The following is a 23407-nucleotide window of genomic DNA, read 5'->3' as shown; positions in this document are numbered from 1 at the left end:
GGGCCGTGATAGCCAGTCCAATGGTGAAGAGTATAGCCAGAGTTGCAATTGGCAACAGCCACAGTGGATGAGGCCAGACAAGCATTGGACGGGGTGTGTCACTCACCGGCAGGAGGCAGTGGTGTCTTAGTAATGGTGATCTTAGTAGGTCCCGAGATTTTAGAGGTGTAAGTCTCTAGGGGTTTGGGAGAAGGCAGGCCGTGTAGTGGAGCCCGCTTGAGCCATGTGATGTCATACCACGGCTCGTGTCCCCACAGTTTGGCTGCTGTAGGGGTGGTGAGGACCACCGTGAAAGGCCCAGTCCACCGGGGCTGAAGGGGTTGAGGCGTCAGCATTTTTAAGAGAACCTGATCTCCTGGTGCAAAGTCGGGGACGGGATCGCCTGGGCGTGGTCTCTGACAGGTTGAGGGAGGACATGGTCAGCGTGTTCTCTAAGTATGGATCTCAGGAGAGTGAAATAGAGCAAGTAAGTCCCCAGAAGAGGGATTGGGGGATCCGGAAGGTTAGTCAGCAGATATGGCCTACCGTACAGCAGTTCAAAAGGTGTCAAACCTATCTTGGCATGAGGAATTGTCCATATGCGGGTCAGGGCTGCTGGCAGGAGATTGACCCAGGAGAGACGAAGTTCTGCCCTTAACCTGGTCAGATGAGCCTTGAGGATGTCGTTAGTCCGTTCTACCTTGCCTGATGACTGAGGCCTGTATGGGACATGCAAGTGCCAAGAAATGTTTAAAGCCTCCCCTATTTGCTGAGTGATTTGCAAAACAAAGGCGGGCCCGTTATCTGACTGGATGGAGTTGGGGAGCCTGAACCGTGGAATGAGGGGTGTTGAGAGAGCGTTGGCGACGGTATCGGCTGTCTCCTGGGCAGTGGGGAATGCTTCTACCCATCCAGAAAAAGTGTCAACACAGACCAGCATATACCAGAAGGTCCAATGTCTAGGCATGTGAATAAAGTCTATCTGCCAATCCTGTCCCTGCAGATGTCCCTTCAGCTGGTGAGTTTCTTGTAGCAGCCTGAGTCCTCCTTGAGGAGAGGTCTTGGCACAGATTAGGCAGCGATGATGGACTGCCTGAATAGTAGGTCGGAGATGTAATGAGGAAAAGAGAGGGCTAAGGGAGGTCAAAAGTGCGCGGGGCCCAATGTGTAAAGAGTCATGGATCTGGGTGATAATGGACATTGCTGTTTTTTGGGTAGGACTAATTTGTCGTGGAGCATGATCCATCCTGAGGGGTGTTTGGAAGTGCCCTCATGTGAGAGGAGGGCCTCCATTTCGGCCTTTGAGTAGTTAGGCATAAGGGAGGTCTTAAGAAATAGTATGGGCAGAGGCCCCTGCTGTAAAGCTATCTGTCTGGCCACCTGGTCAGCCTTATTGTTGCCCAGGGAAACCATGTCTTGAGTCGTCTGATGTCCTTTGCAGTGTAGGATGGCTACCTGGGTGAGCTGAGAGATGGCCTCCAGGAGCTTGGTGATTAGTGGGGCATTAGAGATGGGTGATCCCTTGGTGGTGAGGAATCCCCTCTCTCTCCAAATAGCTGAATGTGAATGTGCAATCAGAAAGGCATATTTGGAGTCAGCATAGATGTTAACCCGTTTTCTCATTGCCAGGTGTAAGGCTCTAGTGAGTGCTATAAGTTCTGCCTTTTGGGAGGTGGTTCCCTCCAGTAGCAGGCGAGCCTCGAGGATGTCATCGATGGTCACAACTGCATACGCAGCAGCCCGATGACCATTAGGGTCTCGTTTTGAACTGCCATCTACAAAGAGCATGAGGTCTGGGTTTTGTAGTGGAGTAGGAAAAAGGTTTGGGGGCAGTTGGGTAAGAGTGTCCAGGACCTCTATGCATGAGTGAGGTCCTGTGTCTTTGCCTGAAGGACAGGTTGGAAGCGAGGGGAGAGAAGATAGAGGGTTTATGTGGGAGCTGCAGCCCATAGTAACCTGGGGGTTATCCAGAAAGACCAGGCGGAATTGTTGGAGCTGAGAGTCACTAAGGTCTGACAGGAATTTGAAAGCCAGGAGGTTGGCCAAGCGGTGTGGTGAGAATATACTTAGGGGTTGATCTAGAATTAGCTTTTTTGCATCTGCATATAGAGAAGCTGCTGCTGCCAGGGCACATAGGCAGGGGAACCATCCCTGGGCGGTGTGGTCTAACTGTTTGGAGATAAATGCCACTGGCAGCATTTCAGGGCCCACAGGCTGTATGAGGGCTCCAAAGGCTATGCCCCCTTTTTCATCAGTGTACAGGTGATAGGGGAGGTTGGGATTGGGCAGGAAGAGTGGAGAAGAGGACAGCAGAGCTGAACAGAGGTTGTAGAAAGCCTTCTGGACCTCTGTTTCTGAAGACAGCAGTCTAGTAAGGGTGTCTTTTGTGGCTGCATAGAGGGGTTTAGCCAGCAAAGCATAGTTGGGGACCCAGTGCTGGAAGAATCTTGTCAACCCCAAAAAGGACAAGATATGTTCTCCAGTGGAAGGGGGGCAGAGGTCTCAGAGAAGGCTGAGCCTGTCAGTAGTTAGAGCCTTGGTTGTCGGGGTAATCTTTAAACCTAGGTAAGTCACAGAGGTCTGGGTGAGTTGGGCCTTTTGTTGAGATGCTTGGTATCCTTTAGAGCTAAGGAAGTTAAGAGGAATAGTGGTATGTGTCTGAGAGAGAGCTTGTGAGGGGCTGCAGAGCAGAAGGTCATCCACGTACTGTAAGAGGACACTAGGGGCCAAAGGGCACGTAGCCAGATCCCGGGCCAGAGCCTGGCCAAAAAAATGGGGGCTGTCTCTAAACCCTTGGGGGAGGACTGTCCAGGTTAGCTGGGAGGACTGTTGGGTTTCTGGGTCGGTCCATGGGAAAGCAAAGAGGAATTGGCAGTCTGGGTGTAAGGGAATAGTGAAAAAGGCATCTTTGAGGTCTATGACCGTAAAGTGAGTTGTACTGCTAGGGATGTCAGAAAGCAAGGTACAGGGATTGGGGACAATCGGATGGGCAGGGATTACGGCCTTGTTTATCAGTCAAAGGTCCTGGACCAATCGGTAGCTGCCATAAGTTTTCCGCACTGGGAGAATGGGGGTATTGCAGGGTGAGGTCTTGGGGACTAGGAGGCCCTGGCCCAAGAGATGGTCTATGATTGGTTTAAGACTGTGTAGGTGAGTCTGAGGGATAGGGAACTGAGGGCGGTTTGGGAAGCAGGAAGGATCACGTAGTTTAATCAGGACGGGGGTGTGATGGGTTACTACCGGAGGGATTTCAGTGTCCCAGATGCTAGGGTCGACAACTGGAGCCTCGGGGGACAAAGGAGGAGTAGGGGCAAGGTGAGAGATTGGGAAAGTGAGAGAGGTAGGTGAATGGTGGCCTTAAGCTTAGCTAAAATGTCCCGCCCCAGCAGGGGAGTGGGGCATGAGGGATTATCAGAAAAGAGTGTGTGAACAAGAAGTGATCAAGTTGACAGGGCTGTGGCCCAGTCTGCAAGGGTCGTGAAGACATGCCATCTATACCCACCACCGAGACCCGGGAAGGATGCAAAGTGCCCCGAAGGAGGGAAGAACCGAGTAAGTAGCCCCCGTATCTATTAAGAAATTGACAGACTTACCTGCCACTTGAAGCATTAGCCTGGGCTCGGCTTGGGTTATGGGGGTCCCTGAGCCTGGGCGCTGTCAATCTTCATCAAAGGAGAGAAGTTCCAAGGCAGGGTGTGGGGAGGAAATGTCCTTTTGGGAGCCCAGACCTTGGCCCGGTAAGGCCGGGGCCTGAGTTGCCCGGGGACAATCACTCGCCCAATGTCCCGGTTGTTTGCAGTGAGGGCACGGCTTTGTCGGGGGCCGAGGGTTTGGGCATTGGCGGGCCCAGTGGCCCTCATGACCGCATTTGAAGCAGGCTCCTGGTGGTGGCTTCTGGGGACCCACCTTTTGTCCCGTGGCCGGCCGCAGGGCTGCTGCCAGTGTCTGGGTGTGTCCCTCAAGGAGGTTAGCCTGGAGTTTGGCTTTTTGTTTAAGTCTTGCCTTGTGGCTGGCTTCGGCGGCTTCCTCTTGGGCATTATAAACCTTAAAGGCCATTTTTACCAGGTGTCGGAGGGGGGTCTGAGGCCCATCCTCAGCCTTGGAGAGGTTTTTTTTGTTTTTTTTTTTCTGATATCTGAAGCTGATTGGGATATAAAACGGTTGGCTAGGTTGGTGACCCCCGCTGGAGAATCTGGGGCAATCTGCGTATAGGTGGTGAGAGCCTCTGTCAGCCTGTTAAGAAAGGCTGCTGGGTTTTCATCGGGGCCCTGGGTTACTTCATCTAGCTTAAGTAGGTTTACCACTTTGAGGGAGGTAGTTTTTATTCCCTCCAATAGGTACTTTTCCATGTACCAAATGTTGACTCTTCCTCTCTGTCCCTCCTAATAGTCCCAGTCTGGGTCTACGTCTAGAATAGCAGCTGCTCCAGGTGGCCAGGCAAGGTCTGTTGGGTTAGCTAGATGTTTTTGGTCAGCCACCACTTTTGCTGCAGCCCAAATGGCCTTTCTCTCCTCTGGGGTAGTGGTGGACCCCAGAATGACAAATACGTCCTGCCAGGTGAGGGCGTAAGACTGAGGCAGCTGGGTGAAGTTTTTGATGTAGTTAGAGGGGTTGGCCAAACAGGAGCCTAGCCATTGTTAAATATGGGCAAGATATTGGAGTGAAAATGGCATGTGGACATGGGCGAGACCCTTCGGGGCAGCCACCTGGCGGAGAGGAAGCAGGGGAGCTGGCAGTAGATTGGGAGTGGTCTGGGACCTTGTGTGTGAGCTGACTGGTGAGTCAGAAAGGGGTGGGCATGGAGGAAGGGATGGATATCGAGGCAGAGCCAAGGGAGCGGCGGGAGGTGTAGTCATGGGGGAGCTGGGCTGTGAGGGCGATGGGGGAGGGGTGGATATGGAGGAAGTCAGTGAGGGCGATAGAGGGGAAGTTGGTGTAGCGGAGGCTGGTGAGGCAGGGCGTGAAGGAAGGGGGTAGATATAGAGGTGGAGTCGAGGGAGCGGCGGGAGGCGTAGTCACAGGGGGGCTGGGCTGTGAGGATGATGGCCTTTTTGGTGGTGTAGGGAGAAGGCAGTGGCACCCCACTCCAGTACTCTTGCCTGTAAAATCCCATGACGGAGGAGCCTGGTGGGCTGCAGTCCATGGGGTCGCTAGGAGTTGGACACAACTGAGCAATTTCAGTTTCACTTTTCACTTTCATGCATTGGAGAAGGAAATGGCAACCCACTCCAGTATCCTTGCCTGGAGAATCCCAGGGACGGGGGAGCCTGGTGGGCTGCCGTCTTTGGGGTCACACAGAGTCAGACATGACTGAAGCGACTTAGCATTAGCATTAGCATTAGGGCTAGGAAGGGCCACGGTTAGAAGAATTTCAGAAGGGGAACAGTGGGTATATAGGGTGGGACGGGAGCACAACAGCCAGAAAGCCTGAACATAGGGTACCTCAGACCATTTTCCTGTCCTCCAGCAGTAATTATCTAATTCACGAAGGATGTTAAAATCTAAAGTTCCGGTTGGCAGCCATTGTGAGCTGTTATCTAGAGAATATTGGGGCCATGCCTCAGAACAGAGGAAGGTTAAGCGTTTGGAGCAAATTTCCCAGAGATATGTAGAGTTCTGAGGTTGACGAGTAAACATTCCAGTGGTGTAGACCAGGGTTGGTCGGCCTTGGAGGCAGCCGCCCCCATGGCAAATATGGAACAAAGGTCCTGGACCAATTGGTAGTGGGGCTGGGAGCAGTCCGGTCAGGCGTCCTCTAATGGGCCGTCAACCCAGCAAGGTGAGGAGAGGGACACTCAGCCAAGACGGACGCCTCCAAGTTGACTGGCACTGAGGAATAGCAGGCCTGGCCTGCGGAGGTAGGGGTCCAGATGCGGCCGCAATTTAAAAAGACCGAGACACCCTAGGAATAATCGCAATGGGAGCAACACTCCCCCAGAACCTGACTGGTGGAACTTACCCTGTATCCTGACAGACATTTGGATGGTCCCGACGGGGTGGTGGGATGACCTGTTCAGGTGCAGGCGAGACCCGAGGGGGCTGCAAATCCCATTTGTCGCGGGATGGGCACTCGCCTTGAGCCCCATGCTGGGTGCCAAATGTTAAGTAAAAGATGACCAGGACACCAAAAAGAGTGTCTAACAGGCTTTAATGGAGAAGTGCTACCTGGCGGGGTACCCAGACCTGAACAAGGCAGGCTGAGGAAGTCCACGGTGAGACTGTTTTAGGGGTGGTTATATACGTTCCTGTGGTCATGTATGGATGTGAGAGTTGGACTGTGAAGAAGGCTGAGCACCGAAGAATTGATGCTTTTGAACTGTGGTGTTGCAGAAGACTCTTGAGAGTCCCCTGGACTGCAAGGACATCCAACCAGTCCACTCTGAATGAGATCAACCCTGGGATTTCTTTGGAGGAATGACGCTAAAGCTGAAGCTCCAGTACTTTGGCCATCTCATGCGAATAGTTGACTCATTGGAAAAGACTCTGATGGTGGGAGGGATTGGGGGCAGGAGGAGAAGGGGACGACATGGCTGGATGGCATCATGGACTCAATGGACGTGAATCTGAGTGAACTCCGGGAGATGGTGATGGACAGGGAGACCTGGCATGCTGTGGTTCATGGGGTCGCAGAGTCGGACACGACTGAGCGACTGAACTGAGCTGAACTGATATACGTTCGTTGTGATGGATGCTCTGGCAAGACCACCAAAAAAGGTATGGTTAGTAGATGGGGGTTCGGATAGGTTGTTAGGTCGAGGTGTTGCAGGCTGATAGGTCCTTTACGCGGCTGGGATGGGGATTGTTTTAGCTGGAGAAGTGTGCTGTCATTGGTCAGGATCTGGAAGGATCCTTCCCTTAGGGACTTTCCTGCTGTCGGGAGAGAGGCTGCCCATCATGGCCCCCGGGGTCCGGCCTTACAAGGGGGTCCCCTCTCCCTCCCTCCTGGGCTTCTGGCCCTGCTCCTCGGTCTCCCCAGCTCCGTCCTTGGCAGGCCCGAGCCCCAGCCCTGCCCCCCCCCCAGTGCTCTCAGCTCTCCCCCTGCCTGGCACTCCCTCTGCTGTGGGAGGGCCCAGCAGCTCCCTGCCCTGGCCTGGCCCCTGGGAGCCTCTGTGGGGCAGGGGAAGCTCGGCTTCTGGGATTTCCTGGGCCTCTGGCCAGCAGGAAGTCTGCCCTTGGAGAGGTGAGTCTTGTTCCTGGCCTCAGGCCAGCTATTCAGCCAGACCAAAGTTCAGGGGAGGCGCCTGGGGACTCCTGCTGATCTCTACTCTTCAGGTTCGAGGTTCAGGCCTCAGAGGCCCGGAGAGCACCCCCAGGTCAGGGTGGGGACTGGTCGGAGGCACTGGAGGGCGGTGAGGGAGACTTGCATTACCCCAAGCTGGATTCGGCCCCCCAGGCTGTGGGGCAGTGGGGAGGGGGCTCTCTGGACGTCTCTCCTCTCCCTGCTGGTTGTGTGTGCCAGGCGGGTGTGGCCTGGGCACAGCCTTGATAAGGGGCTGCAGCAGCGCCGCCCCAGCCCTGTGGGCTCCTGGGTGGCCCGGAGCAGAGCGGTGTGCGCGCAGAGTCCACACCCTGCTTGTCCTGGTCCTGACACTTCCAGGAACCAGAGGCAGGAAAGGAGGTGCCTGGAAGCCTTTCTCTGGTGCCTCAGTCTCCCCTCCCGGGGCTGTGGCTGATGAAAGGGGATAAACTCTGCGAGTCAGGGTAGGGGGAGAGGCAGCCTCCTTTCCCAGGGGCTCTGGCGGGCAGAGGCCCCCTCCTCTCTGAATCTCTCTTCAGCCCTTAATCCCAGGTTGCCCTGTTCCCTGGCTCCAAATTAGGCCCCGGGGACCCCTCAGCAGCAAGCACAACAGGGGAAGAGCAGGAGCCAGCCCCGGGGGAGCAGGGTAGACAACACGGGTGAGTGCGCACACTCCACACCGCCCCACCCGCGCGCGCAGCGCCCCTCCGCGCCTCCCACTCCTCCGGCCCGCAAAACCCGGGGGCGTCCCTTTTCAGAGCTCTTCTTCAGGCCGGGCTGTCTCTCCCCACAGCTCGGGCAGAGGTAAGAGGGGTGGGGGAAGGCGGAGAGAGAGAAGGAGTGACCCGGAGGTTAGTTGAGACAAAGCGGGCAAGCCTGGGTGGGAAGGAACGACCGCGGGGGCCGGAGCTGGGGTCCGAGTCAGGTGCGGGCAATCCTGAGGAGCCGCGCGGGGAGTTTCCAGGGATGAAGTTTCCTGGTGGGCAGTGCTGCAGCGGCAGCCACCCCGTCTCTGACCCGCTGTTGTGGCCACCCGGCTGGTCTTTCCTGGACGTCTGGACAGAGTGGAGGGCACAGCCCTGCACAGGACCCAGGCAGCGTCCTCACTAGCAGGAGCTGGGTTTGAGAAGCTGCGCAGGAACCAGGGTCTATTCCAGTGCCCGTCAACCCTGTCCACCTCGTTTTCTCATCTGACCAGCAAGTGGTGGACCATCACCCAGATCTTCGAGGCCCCTTCTGGCAGGGGCTTTGTGAGGGTCCAGGTCTACATGGACCTGACCTGGCTCCCTGTTTCTGCGCTGATCTCAGACTCTCTTACCGCTCTTGCCTCAGCCACACTGGCCTCCTGTTCCTGGAACACACCAGGCACAGTGCCCCCAAGGGCCATTACAAGAGCTGTCATCTCTGCCATGAAAACTATTCCTTAAGATGCCCACTCCATCATCTCCTCCCACTCTTTCCTCAGAGGTCTTCTCTTTGACGAAGCCTGTTCTGACCTCCTGATGTAAAACTGAAACCACGCTCCTGAGCCTTATCCCCTAACACACTACACCATGTCCTTATTTATCATGACTGTTGTGTAGTGTCCTTCTCCTTCTACTGGAATGATGAAGATAGAGGGTTTGTTGGATTCATCCGTGGACGTATCCTAAGCACTTGGAGCACTGGTTTACCATAGGGGCTCATTAGGACTCCCCTCTGTGGCTCAGTTGTAAATAATCTGCCTGTAATGCAGAAGATCCTGGAGATGCGAGTTTGAGCCCTGAGTCAGGAAGATCCCCTGGAGGAGGAAATGGCAACCCCCTCTTTATTCTTGCCTAGAAAATCCCATGGACAGAGGAGCCTGGTGGGCTACAGTCCATGGGGTCACAGAGTCCAACATCACTGAGCAACTGAGTACAGCACTGCACACAGGGGCTCATTAATATATGTAGAAGGAACCAGTGTACCATGGAAGGGGGTCTGTGGTGGGGGCAGACAGGTCTACCTCAAACAGCTTATGTTTCATGCAGAGATGTGGTTGTGCTACTGACAATATAATTGGGTCTCGTTGAAAGGATCACATTTCTGATAGGCTACCGAAGCGGGGAAGTGGAGACGAAGGTGAGGGCTCATGGGAAGAACAGAACATAGCTTATCTCCTGCACACATTGTACCACAAGCTGGCATCTGACTCACCTACATCAGCAATTCCCAGTGTGCTCCATCAGTGTGCTCCAGACCAGCAGTTCTGAGAAATACTTCCCAAGGAGGGAGATGGGGCACAAATTCAGAAAACTTTGGGAAATGTACAGACTGGTCCCTTCTGAGAGAGTCACGATCCCTACTCCTGTGGGAACATCAGTTTAAATTCTTTAATCTGGTATGTTACAACATACATAACCTTGGGATTCCACGTTCCTTCTTAATTTTTCAAGCAAAAGCCTACCTGAGCTTTACTAAATTAGTGTCTGAGTCAAGTTATAACATACTTTGGAAAATGCCAACTTGCAAGGTAAAGTTTAACTCTGAGCATAACATCCAAGTCTAATCTCAAACATGCCCAACATTTCACCCATTCTATGAAGTTCCCTATTTGTTCACAGGTCTTTTAGCTTTTCCTCCCACCCCACTCCCCATGGCTAAACTTCTTGTTGTTGTTGTGGTTCAGTCACTCAGTTGTGGCTGACTCTTTGTGACCCTACGGACTGCAGCATGCCAGGCTTACCTGTCCTTTCCTATCTTCCAGAGTTTGCTCAAACTCATGTCTGCTGAATCAGGGATGCCATCAAACCATCTCATCCTCTGTTGCAGCCTTCCCTCCCTGCTCTCCATCTTTCCCAGCATGAAGGTCTTTTCCAGTGAGTTGGCTCTTTTCATCAGGTGGCCAAAGTATTGGAGCTTCAGCTTCAGCATCAATCCTTCCAACCAATATTCAGAGTTGATTTCCTTAGGATTGACTGGTTTGATCTCCTTGCTGTCCAAGGAGCTCTCAAGAATCTTCTTCAACACCATAGTTCTTCAGCCCTCAACCTCTTTTATGATCCAACTCTCATATCCATACATGACTACTGGAAAAACCATAGCTTCATCTATACAGACCTGTGTTTGCAAAGTGATGTCTCTGCTTTTTAATACACAGTCTAGGTATGTCATACATTTTCTTCCAAGGAGCCAGTATCTTTCAGTTCAATTCAGTTCAGTCTCTCAGTCGTGTCCAGCTTTTTGTGACATGGATTGGCACACCAGGCATCCCTGTACATCAAACTCATGTCTATTATGTCGGTGATGACATCCAACCATCTCATCCTCTCTCATCCCCTTCTCCTTCTGCCTTCAATCTTCTCCAGCATCAGGGCCTTTTCAAATGAATCAACTCTTCACATCAGGTGGCCAAAGTATTGGAGTTTCAGCTTCAACATCAGTCCTTCCAATGAACACTCAGGACTGATTTCCTTTAGGATGGACTGGTTTGATCTCCTTGCTGTCCTAGGGACACTCAAGAATCTTCTCCTGCTGGGGTCCAGCCCCGGTGGATCCATGGAATTCGAAGGTGGGAATGGCGTCGGCGTCTTTGGAAAAATACATATTTAATTATAGATATAGAGAGAGATTAGAAACGGATAGTGTAGTAGGAAGATTAGTGGAGAAAAAGAAGCTGAATAACTTGGATTACGTGGAATAGCATCCATGCTCCAGATGGGAATTCCGCCAGAAAAATGGGAGCAAGAAAGAAGCAATATGGGGGAATCAGTCTTTCCGGAAACTGATCCGATTTCTTTATTTTGGGGTTTGCTTATATACCTTTTGTTACACATAGGGATGAATACAGAGTTACGTGGGGGTCAGCAGTCCTGACCTTTATCAAAATCAGGTGCTTCACATAAATGTATAAAAAAGGTCTTAGGACTATTACATCATCTTCTGGCCATGAGTGAGACCTGCTGACATTTTATGATCCTTTCTTTCTGATAACCAAAAAACTTTATTTCTTCCAAGGGTGTTTTTTCTTAAACCAGGCACCACCCTCCAAATAAAGTTACATTCCTATAGGGTGAGGGTGTAGTGAGTTACAATCAAGAAAGGAATTTATTTAACCCAAGGTTAACATGATTAATCTTAAAGGTTAATACTTATTTCTCCTATATGCTTAAAGGTTAATGTTTATTTCTCCTATATGCTAGTTATATTCATTATAAGGGCAGGGAATATGTAGATTTCGCAGCAAACATCAGCCCAACAAATGAAAATCCTTTCACCAATGCTCCCCTTAAGATCTATTTAGTCTTAAGATAGTGATAAAGTTACATTTTTATGTAGAAAGGGCATGTGATTTATAACAAAGTACAGTGATCTATTACAAAGAGAAAATTCATTAACTCAAAAAGTCTAGTATTGCTAACATCAAAAACTACTATATTTCCTTTTCTATATTCCAAATACATTGATTAATATACTCCCAGGTGCCTAAGGATATGGAGGCCTGGCGGCAATCATTGACTCAACAAGAAGAAAAAGCCCTATGCTAATTAAGACTCTCAAAATACTCCAAAACTCTCTGTGCTGTTTATGGTTGAGAGGTAGTAAACAATCATGTGCCGTAGTGGCAGGAGTATGGATAATCCTGTCACACAGGCTAGTCTGTCAGCAGAGAGGTTTGACCTGAGACACCCTTGTCCCACCCAGAGCAGGGAATTAGCAGCAATTATTGACACAACAAATGAAAAACTCTTCACCAATATAATTCCTAACCAAGCCACTATACTAATAATTTCTAACTCCCCAAAAGAATTTGCCTTTAGTAAGTCTAAAACATCTCGTGCCTCTCAGGTTGGGAGGCTGTAAACAATCACATGCGGCCAGACAAACCTATACAGTTGGGCTAGATAGACTTCAGAGGAGTCTGTAAGCTGAAACACTCTTGTCACGCCCAGGAATTTTTATTGACTTGGAGCCGAAAGTTAACTCCTGCTCCGAGAGAAATGGTTATGGGGGAGAGCCCCCGTAAAGTCAGAGGTGTAGGTGAGAGCATAAAACAGACTCTGGTTTTGGGGTAGATGCTCGGGAACAGGGGGTTTCCTGAGGCTTGATCACGCCTTTGCGTATGCCAAGCCTCCTTCCTCATGACCTTTGCCATGGGCGGAGTTCCTCATGCTGGCCCCCAGCATTCTCCGACACCACAGTTCAAAAGCTTCAATTTTTCAGTGCACAGCTTTCTTTATAGTCCAACTCTCACATCAATACATGACTACTGGAAAAACCATAGCCTTGACTAGATGGACCTTTGTTGTCAAAGTAATGTCTCTCCTTTTTAATATGCTGTCTAGGTTGGTCATAACTTTTCTTCCAGGGAGTAAGTGTCCTTTAATTTCATGGCTGCAGTCACCATCTGCAGTGATTTTGAAGCCTACAAAAATAAAGTCTGCCACTATTTCCACTGTTTCTTCATCTATTTCCCATGAAGTGATGGGACCAGATGCCATGATCTTCGTTTTCTGAATGTTGAGCTTTAAGCCAACTTTTTCCTTCTCCTCTTTCACTTTCAAGAGGCTTTTTAGTTCCTCTTCACTTTCTGCCATAAGGGTGGTGTCATCTGCATATTTGAGGTTATTGATATTTCTCCCAGCAATCTTGATTCCAGCTTGTGTTTCTTCCAGTCCAGCGTTTCTCATGATGTACTCTGCATATAAGTTAAATAAGCAGGGTGACAATATACAGCCTTGACGTACTCCTCTTCCTCTTTGGAACCAGTCTGTTGTTCCATGTCCAGTTCTAACTGTTGCTTCCTGACCTGAATACAGATTTCTCAAGAGGCAAGTCATGTGTTCTGGTATTCCCATCTCTCTCAAACTTTTCCAGAGTTTATTGTATAATCATTAGGGATTCAATTTAGGTCATACCTGTATTGGTCTAGTGGTTTTCTCTACTTTCTTCAATTTAGGTCTGAATTTGCCAATAATAATAATTTGGCCCAGCTCAGGTGCTCCTTTCCACCTTCTGCCTGTGTGTGTTGTCCACCCTCTGCCACTGAGTGTGTTCCATCCAGCCCTGTGTCTCAGTTGCCTTGTTTTGTATTGTCTGAGCCTCTCCGGACCTGCTCCTCTCAGGCAGATACGATGTATGCTCACTCTGCATCCCAAGTCTTGTCCCATGAGCTGCTTCAGTGAACACTGGTGCTTTACCAAAAGTTTTACTTTTGTTTTAGGTTTGAAGGATCCATTAACAAAACAAACTGCTTGTCACACACCATAAACAATTTCAATGTATAATAGAGGATTAATGGAGTTAATTTCAATATGCAGTCAATGAAAGAAGATAAAAAGAAACGATAGAGAAAAGTAACAGCACATACATCACAAAATTGGGGCAACCAACGTGCAGACTTAGCTCTGGGAAGTCCCTCATTAACAACAATCTGGAGTTCCAATTCGGAAAAGGTCCCAGGTGATGCATCCATCCAATGGGCAAGACTACAAATTGCAGTTTCAGGGGCTCAGCTTATCAGTTTGCCAGCAAAAATCAGTTTGCAAGCAAAAATGTAGCTCTGGTTTTACCTTAATCTTTTTACAATGCTGTTTGTTTCACATTTCGATCCACAGGATTATGTCAGACTCTGCAGGGTTGTTCAGACCTCCAGGGGCTAACGAATTCCAAGACCACTCCTTTCCTTATCTAAAGTGCCACCTGGCTTGCTGTGCTTGCAGGCAGGCACAGAATCCAGGCAGTGTCCAGGCAGGTCCGAAACAAGTTAGAGGCCTGGTCTCCTGTTTCTGAAGCGTGAACAAGATTTCTCCCATGGGTGGAGCCAAACAGAAAGGATTCTGACAGCTCTGCATCTGCAGCCTGGGGAAAGGACACCAGCTGCTCCTGCCAGTTACACCCTCCCCACTTGGTATCTTTAGTAGCTTCATCTCCATGGACACCTCTCTGCCTTCAAACTGTTAATAGTCAGCGTCCTAAACATGACTGGATTTCTCTAGTGAATAATTTTCAAAGATATGCATAAATAGTTCAAAAAGGAAAAATATAAGCACTTAATGGCCATTTGGGCACATGTTTAAACTTCCTTGTAGTGGTAGAAATGCAAATGTAATATGCATCAGGAACTATAAAATGATCATGCCATCTGCTTTATTGCCCATATCTGGAAATAAATCCTAAGGGAAAAACCCAAACATTGGAAACATTGTATGCTCCAAAGCTGTTCACAGTATTCTTTGTTAAAGACCTTTTTAGTTGTGAAAAACAATACAGGAAGAACATAACAATTAATGTGTAGCTTAATGAATTATAAAAAAACATCCACATAAGCACCACAGGTCACTAGATAGAACACCCCTGTACCCCAGGAATCCCTGTGTCCTCTACAAATCACAAGGTTCCCATCCCTAGAGATAAGCACTTCTCTGCTTTACTCCAGAGTCAGGCATCCATGAACATGGTGAATTACTTCCCCTGTTTGGAGGGTTCACAAAAGTGAATGCACAGAGTTTGTGTTCTCTCCTCTCTGGCTTCACCCAACATTAAAAGAGCCTTTTCCTCATGTCCCTTGAAGCCAGGTGCATGCATCTGTGCAGACCAGGTAGTTATGAACAGAACCAAATGTTACATTACCAAACTATAACGTTCTTCCAGTTTATAGGAGTACATGGAAGAATGTATATAAGCTCCTAGCACAATGCCCTGTATGTGGGGTGGACTTAATACAGTTTCATTCTTACCTTCCGGCTATGACTTGGGTCTAACTGCATATCGAAACAGGATTCTGTCTGCTCCCACCCTCAGTACTGATCTGCTTCCTCTCCTGCTACCACTAATTCTTACCAGCATCCTGAAAGTGAGTTCTGTCGCTCTGGCCACCAGCAACAGAGCAGTCTCAGCATTTTATCTTCTGCTCTTCACACAGCTGCCACCCTCCGAGAATTCCTTAGGATGCTCTAGGACAGAATAAAGCCAACCCAGGCAGAACCCACCCCTCTGTCTCCCACTCCTCATTCTTCACTATAAACTTCATTTCAGCAATAGTTGTAGTGATTTAATGTAGTAATTAAATTTATATGATTTAATTAAATCATTAAGTAGTAATGGTTTAATCTGTATTGCAGAGGAAAAAGGAAGAAAATACTTGGACTTTTTGGACATCTTTTTCAAAGAAGTGGAGGCAAGAGAAAAAAATCTGGAAAATGGAAACAGATGAATGTTCAGGGTTGAAGCATAGGGATGGTGAGGAAGCAGGGAAGCTGCCTGCTGGAGAGGGGCAGTGGTGGGCAGAGTGGAACCTGAAGAAATAGCCTTGGTGCCTTTGGTTTTCTATCCTTTAAGAAAATCACTGTTGTGAACCACCTGCTCAGTTTCCAGGGTCTTGTGCCCTTTTGCAAAGTGGGTCTTTTGTGATTGCCACTGTTGTATATCAGGTTTCAGGGGAAAAGTCCTTGAAAATTCCTATAGGATAGGGAGCAGGCTTTATCGTGGAAACTTAGAAATGTTTGGCCAAGAAGAAAAGAGGAAGTGACCCTGGCTCTCTCATCGTCACTTGGAAAGGAGTGGCCAGACATCAACAATTTGCTCGACACACAAATGGGAGCTGTGTTCCAGAGGAAGGACTCAGATCTCAGGTAATTCCCCCTTCTTACAAGGCAAGCGGTGAAAGCGTCCTTGACAGTAAGGGGATAGGAAGTAAGAGCCTGCATTAAGTGCCAGAAATTTATAAGAGTTTTCTGGGGTTGCAAACAGCCTAGCACCAGTGTCTTGGGGAATGTGGGACATTTGTAAGCCCCTCTCTAACGGATAGAGCTCAGGACCTCATGGGACATTGACTGTGGGTGCTGCTGCTGCTGCTAAGTCGCTTCAGTCGTGTCCGACTCTGTGCGACCACATAGACAGCAGCCCACCAGGCTCCACCATCCCTGGGATTCTCCAGGCAAGAACACTGGAGTGGGTTGCCATTTCCTTCTCCAATAGCATGAAAGTGAAAAGTGAAAGTGAAGTCACTCAGTCGTGTCCGACTCTTGGCGACCCCATGGACTGCAGCCCACCAGGCTCCTCCGTCCATGGGATTTTCCAGGCAAGAGTGCCGGGGGCCAGCGTGAGGAATTCCGCCCATGGCAAAGGTCATGAGGAAGGAGGCTTGGCATACGCAAAGGCGTGATCAAGCCTCAGGAAACCCCCTGTTCCCGAGCATCTAACCCCAAAACCAGAGTCTGTTTTATGCTCTCACCTACACCTCTGACTTTACGGGGGCTCTCCCCCATAACCGTTTCTCTCTGAGAAGGAGTAAACGTGCAGCTCCAAGGCAATAAAAATTCTTGGGCGTGACAAGAGTGTTTCAGCTTACGGACTCCTCTGAAGGTTATCTAGCCCACCTGTATAGGTTTGTCCGCCACATGTGATTGCTTGCAGCCTCCCAACCTGAGAGGCACGAGATGTTTTAGACTTACTAAAGGCAAATTATTTTGGGGAGTTAAAATTATTAGTATAGTTGGTTAGGAATTATATTGGTGAAGGGTCTCTTCATTTGTTGTGTCAATAATTGCTGCTAATTCCCTGCTCTGGGTGGGACAAGGATGTCTCAGGTCAAACCTCTCTGCTGACAGACTAGCTTGTGTGACAGGATTATCCCACTAGGCACATGATTGTTTACTACCTCTCAACCATAAACAGCACAGAGAGTTTTGGAGTATTTTGAGAGTCTTAATTAGCGTAGGACTTTTTCTTCTTGTTGAGTCAATGATTGCCGCCAGGCCTCTATATCCTTAGGTACCTGGGAATATATTAATCAATGTATTTGGAATATAGCAAAGGAAATATGGTAGTTTTTGATGTTAGCAATACTAGACTTTTTGAGTTAATGGATTTTCTCTTTTGTAATAGATCACTGTACTTTGTTATATATCACTGTGTCCTTGCTGTGTAAGAATGTAACTTTATCATATCTTAAGACTAAATAGATCTTAAGGGGAGCATTGGTGAAAGGATTTTCATTTGTTGGGTTGATGTTTGCTGCTAAATCTCCATATTCCCTACCCTTATAATGAATATAACTAGCATATAGGAAGAAATAAGTATTAAGCTTTAAGCATATAGGAGAAATAAGTATTAACCTTTAAGACTAATCGTGTTAACCTTGGATTGAATAAATTCCTTTCTTGATTGTAACTCACTACACCCTCACCCTATAGGAATGTAACTTTATTTGGAGGGTGGTGCCTGGTTTAAGAAAAAACACCCTTGGAAGAAATAAGTTTTTGGTTATCAGAAAGAAAGGATCATAAAATGTAAGCAGGTCTCACTCATGGCCAGAAGATGATGTAATATCCCTAAGACCTTTTTTTTTATACATTTATGTGAAGCACCTGATTTTGACAAAGGTCAGGACTGCTGACCCCCACGTGACTCTGTATTCATCCCTATGTGTAACAAAAGGTATATAAGCAAACCCCAAAATAAAAAAATCGGATCAGTTTCCGGAAAGACTGATTCCCCCATGTCACTTCTTTCTTGCTCCCGTTTTTCTGGCTGAATTCCCATCTGGAGCATGGATGCTATTCCACGTAATCCAAGTTATTCAGCCTCCTTTTCTCCACTGATCTTCCTACTACACTATCCATTTCTAATCTCTCTATATCTGTGATTAAATATGTATTTTTCCAAAGACGCCGACTCCGCCCCCACCTTCGAATCACCCTGGATCCACCGGGGCTGGACCCCGGCACAAGAGGACTGGAGTGGGGTGCCATCACCTTCTCCGGACTGTGGGTGCAGACTCTCCAAATGCAAGTCCGGGTTGTCACTCTGCCTCTGACCAACTGGCTTAAATCAAAAGATCCCATGATCTACTCTTTAGGTTCAATTAATTTGCTAGAGTATCTCACAAAATGCAGAGAAACATTTTACTTAGTAGGTTACCAGTTCACTACAAAAAGCGGTAACTCAAGCTAAGCCAGATGGAAGAGATGCATAGGACAAAGTATGTGGGAAAGATGCATGGAGTTTCCATGATCTTGCTGGGCATGCCACTTACCCTGATTTCTGTGTTCATCAACCCAGAAACTCTCTGAACAAGTTTTATTTCATTTTGTTTTTACCTGAAACTTCATCACATAGTCATAATAATTGGTAGTGGGCAACTGATTCAACCTCCAGCCCCTCTCCCCTCCCCCAGTGTTGGGAGATGGGACTCAAAGTATCAGTGCTCCAATCACTTGGTCTGTTTCCCTGGAAACCAGCCCCAGGCTTAGGTGCTTTCTGAAACTCACCTTATTAACATAAGGCACCTTCTAAGCTCTCCAAACTTAGGAAATTCCAAGGGTTTTAGGAGCTCTGTGCCTGGAATGGGGATGAAGATTAAATATATACTTCTTATTGTAAATCATAATATCATAATAATACATGAATACAACAGATTGAAACTAGTATCAGTCTGAAGTACAAAAATCGATCACTGACTCGATGGACGTGAGTCTGAGTGAACTCCAGGAGTTGGTGATGGACAGGGAGGACTGGCGTGCTGCGATTCATGGGGTCGCAAAGAGTGGGACACGACTGAGCGACTGAACTGAACTGAATTGAATGGACTCTGAAGGCCATTGGGGAAGAAAGCATTCACTTTTTAATGGAGTTGGCATCTCATACAGTGGTGGCGGTAAGAACAAGACTTTTCTCTCTAAACAAATTCCCGAGTGGGATGCAGGGGCCTCTGTCTCATTATTAGTCTGTTTTTTCTCCAATTCTTCTTTCAGATGATGAGGCCAGTGGGAAGTATGCGTGCATTTAAAACTCCATACCAGAGATTGCAACACTAGAGGTGACCATTTATTCAGCTATCTCATTTTTTCTAATGCATGTGTGAAATAATTGCATTTCTTGTTTTGTTACCTGCTTGTTCCAGTCTTATGACCACAAATATATAGATGCATCTCATCTTATTTATTGCATTTCACTTCATTGCATTTTACAAATACTGTGTTTTTTTTATTTTTTTTGCAAATTGAAGATTTGCGGCAATCCTGCATTAAGAAAATCTATCAGAGTTGTTTTCCCAATAGCATTATTTGTAAATTAATGTATGTACATCGTTTTTAAAGATTTAATGCTATTGAACCTTTAATAGCTATAGTATAGTGTAAGTATAACTTTTATATGCACTGGGAAACAAAAAAATACCATGTGACTTGCTTTATAGTGATGTTTGCTTTGTTGCAGTGGTCTGGAACCCAGACCACAATATCTCCGAGGTATGTCTGTATAATTTATTTTCCTTTTCCATTTGCTTTGATTTAATGGCTTTTCTTTCTGGTGAATGAAAAATCCAGTGTTTTTGTGAGCGTAAGTGAGTTACTGATGCGTATCTACCGATGCATTTTTTATTTCATTGTAAACAAGTTTCTGTGGCTCAAATTTAAAATGTAGACATGAGCTTGTGGAAAACTTAGTATCTATGCTCAGTTATTTTCTATCCCCAAGAACAGTCTTACTTTTAAAAAAGAAAATTAGGAAAATGTGGTGCCATTAAGGGGCACTCCTGGAAGCCTGGTCCAGCGGTAGAGCCAAGTATTCATAAGAGAAGCATCTCCTGGAGAATGGGTTCTGGAGAACAGATATGTTTGTGGAGCATTTGTGGCCTCGCTGGGCACATCCAAAGGGCTTCACTTACTAAACCCAGAGACTCCTGAAGCAGGAACACATCTCCAGTTCTGTGACAGCTCACAGGCTCAGATAAGTTCAGATATTTGTCCAGAGCACTCAGGTAATAAGTAAATGAGATGATTTTCAGACATAATAAGTAAATAAGATGTGGCACTGAGATGAGGCACTCAGGGAGGATTTATAACCTCAAAGACACCGGTCAGCACTTTAAAAAAGCTGGTCACTGTGTGTCCTTGGAATCAGGGTCACAACAATCCTCCCACAGCAACATGCTTCTAGTTGGGTCAGGAAGTTTCAGGAAGATTCTGAATGTGGGAGAAAGAGTCCCCAGACTGACCATCACAGGGTCAGTGCCCAGCAAGCCTCCTTGTTGTTGGGGAAAGACCTTGTTAATGAGACAGGGATGTCTAAGGTCCCCAGACTGAAGAGTCTTTTATAACAAACAAAAAGCTTGTCATTTTATTCTGTCATTTTATATCATCTTTGGCATAATTTTGTCAGCATGAGTGTATCACCAAAACTTCCATGTATTATTGAAATACTGCTGCAAATGACACAACTGACAAGGAACTAATCTCCAAAACATACAAACAGCTTATACAGCCTAATAAAAAACCACAAACAATCCAACAACCACAAAAAAGGGTCAGAAGATCTAAACAGATATTTCTCCAAAGAAGACATACGGATGGCCAAGATACACATGAAAAGATGCTCAACATTGCTAATTATTAGAGAAATGCAAATCAAAACTACAATGAGGTATCACCTCACGTCAGTCAGAATGACCATCATTTGAGAGTCTACAAACAATAAATGCTGGAGAGGGTGTGGAGAAGAGGGAATCCTCCTACTTTGTTGATGGGAATTGTGAATTGTTACTGCCACTATAGAGAACAGTAAGGAGGGTCCTTAAAAAAACTGAAAATAGAGCTATCATACGCAATCCCACTCCTGGGTATATATCTGGAGAAAACTATAATCTGAAAAGATACATGCATTCCAATCTTCACTGCAGCATTAGTCAAGAGAAGAAAGCAATCTAAATATCAATCAACAAAGGAATGGGTAAAGAAGGTGTGGTGTGAGTGTATACAATGGAATACTACTCACTCATAAAAAAGTATGAAATAACGCCACTTGCAGCAACATGAGTGGACTTAGAGATGATCACACGGAGTGAAGGAAGCCAAAGACAAATATGATATGATATTGTTTGCAAGTGGACTCTAAAAAATAAAATACAAATGAACTATTTATAAAACAGAAATATAAAAAACAAACTATGATTACCAAAGAGGAAACAGAGGGGATAAATTAGGAGGTTGGGATTAATATATACACATTACGATATATGAAATAGATAACTAATAAAGAAACTGTGTACAGGCCATTGTGTTCCTGTCTTGTAAAGTAAAATGCTGACTCGAGAGTTAATGATTGGGAAATGTGAAGATGTGGCATCTAGTCACAAAAAGGAACTGGTGAGAATTTAGATTAAAACTCTTCTTATTATTTAACTTATATGCAGAGTACATCATGAGAAACGCTGGGCTGGATGAAGCACAAGCTGGAATCAAGATTGCCGGGAGAAATATCAATAACCTCAGATATGCAGATGACACCACCCTTACGGCAGAAAGTGAAGGAGAACTAAAAAGCCTCTTGATGAAAGTGAAAGAGGAGAGTGAACAAGTTGGCTTAAAACTCAACATTCAAAAAACCAAGATCATGGCATTTGGTCCCATCACTTCATGGCAAATAGATGGGAAAACAGTGTAAACAGTGACAGACTTTATTTTGGGGGGGGCTCCAAAATCACTGAAGATGATGACTGCAGCCATGAAATTAAAAGATGCTTACTCCTTGGAAGAAAAGTTATGACCAACTTAGAAAGCATATTAAAAAGCAGAGACTACTTTGCCAACAAAGGTCTATCTAGTCAAGGCTGTGGTTTTTCTAGTGGTCATGTACAGATGTGAGAGTTGGACTATAAAGAAAGTTGAGCACTGAAGAATTGATGCTTTTGAACCGTGGTGTTGGAGGAGACTCTTGAGAGTCCCTTGGACTGCAAGGCGATCCAACCAGTACATCCTAATGTACAGTCCTAACCAGTACAGTCCTGAATATTCACTGGAAGGATTGATGCTGAAGCTGAAACTTCAGCTGAACTGAATACTTTGGCTACCTGATGCAGAGAAGTGACTCATTTGAAAAGACCCTGATGCTGGGAAAGATTGAAGGCATGAGGAGAAGGGGATGACAGAGGATGAAATGGCTGGATGGCCTCACTGACTCAATGGACATGAGTTTGAGTAAGCTCTGGGAGTTGGTGATGGACAAGGAGGCCTGGCATACTGCAGTCCATGGAGTCGCAAAGAGTTGGACATGACTGAGCGACTGAACTGAACTTCTAAATAACATAATCACCAAACTCCCAGTTCCCTGAAAGATATAGATAAAGGCCTGACACGTATTTCTAAGTTGTTTTTCACAGGGAGCAGACTCCCTTCAGATGAAAACTGCTGACCCCAAGAACCAGAAGGTTAATGATGCTTGAAATATTGTCTAATGCCAGTCAATCCAAGAACTGTCTGGGAGCTGATCATGCCCTGCTCCTTGAACACTATAAAACTCCTCACTACCCTTTCCAAGGTGGGTCACATCGTCTTCCAGGTATTAGCTCCTGTGGCCCCTTTTGCCTGCAAAAGTAATTAAAGCTATTCTTTTCCACTTCACCCAAAACTCTGTCTCTATGTTTCTATTTGGCACCAATGAACAGAGGCCAAGTCTCAGCAACAATAAGAACCTATTATATAGCACAGGGAGCTACACTATATGTGTATATACATTGTGTGTGTGTGTGTGTGTGTGTGTGCGTGTGCGTGCGCGCACGCGCTCTGTGCTTAGTCACTCATTCATGTCCAACTCTTTGCAACCCCATGAACAATAGCCCTGCAGGCTCCTCAGTCCATGGGGATTCTCCAGGCAAGAATACTGGAGTGGGTTGCCCTCCTCCAGGGGATCTTTCCAACCCAGGGATCAAACCCAGGTCTCCCACATTGTAGGTGGATTCTTTAATCTGAGCCACCAGGTAAGCCCAAGAATACTGGAGTGTGTAGCCTATCCCTTCTCCAGGGGATCTTCCCAACCCAGGGATCAGACAGGGGTCTCCTGCATTGCAAGCAGATTCTTTACCAGCTGAGCCACCCAGGAAGCCCATATATATATATATATATATATATATATATACACATATACATATACATATACATATACATATATATATATATATATATATATATATACACTGATTCATTTTGCTGTACACTTGAAACTAACACAAAATTATAAATCAGCTATTGTTGTTGTAAGGTCGCTCAGTCATGTCTGACTCTTTGCAGCACCATGGACTGCAGCACGCCAGGCTTCCTTGTCCTTCACCATCTCCAGGAGTTTGCTCAAACTCAGGTCCATTGAGTTGGTGATACCATCCAGCCATCTTGTTCTCTGTCATCCCTTTCTCCTCTTGCCTTCTATCTTTCCCAGAATCAGGGTCTTTTCTAA

The 23407-nt window shown here is 47.0% G+C and overlaps 1 long non-coding RNA gene across 1 annotated transcript; it reads left to right on the top strand.

Moving 5' to 3' along the window:
- The first annotated feature begins 15768 nt into the window (after positions 1-15768).
- LOC121820620 (uncharacterized) lies at positions 15769-22585 on the top strand. Its single transcript, XR_006061223.2, has 3 exons — positions 15769-18836; positions 18934-18998; positions 21372-22585. It is a non-coding gene; the product is annotated as an uncharacterized LOC121820620 (long non-coding RNA).
- Positions 22586-23407: the final 822 nt, after the last annotated feature.

This window comes from Ovis aries, chromosome 1, assembly GCF_016772045.2.
Source record: "Ovis aries strain OAR_USU_Benz2616 breed Rambouillet chromosome 1, ARS-UI_Ramb_v3.0, whole genome shotgun sequence".
Lineage (NCBI taxonomy): Eukaryota > Metazoa > Chordata > Mammalia > Artiodactyla > Bovidae > Ovis > Ovis aries.
This window is presented reverse-complemented; position numbering and strand designations above follow the sequence as displayed.